Source organism: Triticum aestivum, chromosome 1B (genome assembly GCF_018294505.1).
Source record: "Triticum aestivum cultivar Chinese Spring chromosome 1B, IWGSC CS RefSeq v2.1, whole genome shotgun sequence".
NCBI lineage: Eukaryota > Viridiplantae > Streptophyta > Magnoliopsida > Poales > Poaceae > Triticum > Triticum aestivum.
Window position 1 is genome coordinate 567,820,413 of NC_057795.1, and position 2,961 is coordinate 567,823,373.

Here is a 2,961-nt window from a genome sequence, read left to right on the forward strand (position 1 = left end):
CTCAATATTCATATGACACAATATGGCAAAATGCGAGAACGATTAAAATTTGGTAACTCAACATTGAGGATCTTGGTATGAAGCAGGGATCATTGCTAATAGTAGATATAATAACTAAACTTTGCACTAACAAGAGAACGCATCTGTTGTGTTGTGTTGCCAACGTATAATCTGGATTGATTACGGGTTGATGAATGGAAGCGATTTTCTAGCTAAACCAAACAACATTATTACAATGTAGAAATTCCCTGGTGAGCATCGTGAAAAAATGCATTGGGTACATAGGTAGCATTACAAGGAAGCATGAGATCTTGAAAATAAAACAAAACTAAATATTGCCGCCAACTGAGGAGGCATATTTGTGGAAACGTAACATATACTCCCTCTGTAAAGAAATATAAGAGCCTTTAGATCGCTACTTCGTTCTTACATTTCTTTACGGAGTATGAAAGGTTGTTTAGTCATCCATTCATTGATTTTAGAAATGACAAATATGATGCTGATGTCCCTTTGGAAGCTCTCCTCGCGCCGATCGATGAGGCAATCTCGCTGTAAATTCGCACACACTCCTCATCAAAGTTTAATTACCTTCAACGACTTGCGTGGGTGGGGTCATGTGCAGCAGGCATTGCTGCCATGCATAAACATTCGAAACGTTATTGTGCTGGCGTTTGATATGATACGAATCATAGTCTATCATCTCACATATCACGAAAGTTAATTACTCTGCTTGAAACGGCATTGATCTCGTTTTCATCCGATACATGCATGGTTGGCAAAATATAATTAGCTCCCGAAATGACAACTTTGACAAGCATTAATAAAAAACAATCCAAGAACTCGTTCATGGATCTACGAGCGGATACTGATCGGAAGTCGAAACCCTAGCTAGAGCCTCAGGGACAGGTCCAGGGAGCAACCCACGCCGCCGGGCGGCGAGGAGTAGAAGGGCGGAGTCGTCCTGCGCAGCTCGGACTCGTCGGGAGCGCCGCCGTGGCTGGTGACCCTCGTTGGGAAGAACCGAAGAACTCGATCTCCCGCACCTCCTTCCTCCCCTCCGGTGCCACCAAGAACCCTTCGCCGCCCGTCTCCTGCAAATCGATCGGGTGTTGCAACACAGCCATCAGTTAGTTCTGGCAAATCTGAATGGATTTACAAACGCCTGGAACCAATTCATGTACCTTGCTAGCAGCGGTCATGGTCATGGTGGCGGCGAGATCGTAGATGGAGTAGTATGGCGCGTTGGTGGTGCCGGCGGCGGTGGCCCGTGTTCCTCTATCTGCCAAGCCCTCTATCATCTTTGTAGGCGAGATCGAGAAGATCAACACGGGCGCGCAGGAAAGAAGACAAGATTGGTTAATTGGCACAAGAAAATGAATCTTGGAGGAGCAGAAAGCTCTCGAATTTTTGCAGTGGACTGGACGGACGGAGTACCTTGGAGCAGAGGTCGCAGCGTTGGCCCGCGTGGAGGCAGGAGGCGGAGGAGCACGCCGGACGCCAGATGGTGCTTTGGCTTGAAGGGCACTCTGGCGCCGGCACCTGGAGCTGCGGCTGCTGGCCATTGCCCGCCGGGACGAAGCCCCCCATGCGGCCCAGCGCTCCATGAAGTACTGCTGCTCGGGCGCCACGCCCTGGACGAAGCGGACGGGAGCCGGCGGCTGCGGCTGCGGCGCCGGAGGGGCGGGCGGCGGCTGGACCAGGAGCGGCGAGTAGTAGTGCGAGCCGGTGGCGGCGTCGAAGGCGGGCAGGTAGTCGTGGTGGTGCTGCAGGACGACGGGGTTGCCCTGCGCCTGCAGGTTGGCGGCGGCAGCCTCCAGGATGGCAGCCGCGGCCGCGGCGCTGAGGTCCTGCAGCGGGTCGACGCCGCCGCAGCGCAGGCGCTCGAGCTCCGCCACGCCGAGGCCGCGCTGCGGGGTCTTCCTCGGCGGCGGGCCGCCGCCGCCGCCGCCGACGCGGGAGGCCGCCTGCTGCCTCCCCTGCCCGGACGCTTCCTGCCGGCGTAACCGCGCCCGCGCTACCGCGTCGGAGAGGTCCGGCACGACGGCATGGGCCGAGACGTCAGCCGCCGGCGTGTCCTCCGGGGCGGCGCCGAAGAAGAAGGAGGCGGTGGGCGCCATGAGGGAGGAGAGGAGAGAGCTGGATGCAAGGTCCGATCGACGGTGGCACGTGCGAATGGGCTGCGGGTGGCGAGACCGCAGAGGGTGGCTGTCTCCTCCAGGGGGCGCTCGTTTTATAGCGGCTGAGCGGCGGCGAGGAGACCTGGCGTATCTCGCCGCGGTCTAATGATCCGCTCTCGTCTGTCTCACTCGTGGGGCCCGACGTATCAAACGACTAGTCCTCGGTCCCGATGGGCGGATACGGGAACCAACTCCTGCTGCCAAGTGGGCCCGAACGGTCGGCTCTTCGGAACACGCTCCGCTCCTGTCGTGTAGCAAGTCGTCCACTCTATCCTCTCGATATGATATTTCTCGGCTTATGAAAAAGGCAAGAAACGGATCCCTCCGTTACTAAATATAAATCAGACATTTTAAATAGACTACAACATAGGAATGTATATAGACATAGTTTAGAGCTTAGATTCAATCATTTTGTTCTGTATGTAGTCATTTGTTGAAATCTCTAGAAAGGCTTATACTCCCTCCGTCCGGCAATCCTTGTCGAAGAAATAGACGTATCTAGATGTATATTAGTTCTACATACAATCATTTTTATTCATTTCTCCGACAAATACTCGCGGGCGGTGATAGTATTTGGGAATGGAGGGAGTAACACTATACATACGCGAAACAAGAGAAAATATATCGCTCATAATCATGTTGCAAATTAATTCCTATGTCCAATGGCTAGCTGCAAAAACAACTATGGATGTGGTGTAGGAATCTCCGGCACTGTTCTTGGTGAGCTGGTGGGTGAGGCGATGCCCGTGCTGCACGGACGTCTTCTCAGTGGACCTAGACCGGT

General features: G+C 53.8%; 1 pseudogene; it reads right to left on the reverse strand.

The window, feature by feature from the left end:
* Positions 1-896: 896 nt before the first annotated feature.
* On the reverse strand, positions 897-2,117 carry LOC123079884 (uncharacterized; annotated as a pseudogene).
* Positions 2,118-2,961: the final 844 nt, after the last annotated feature.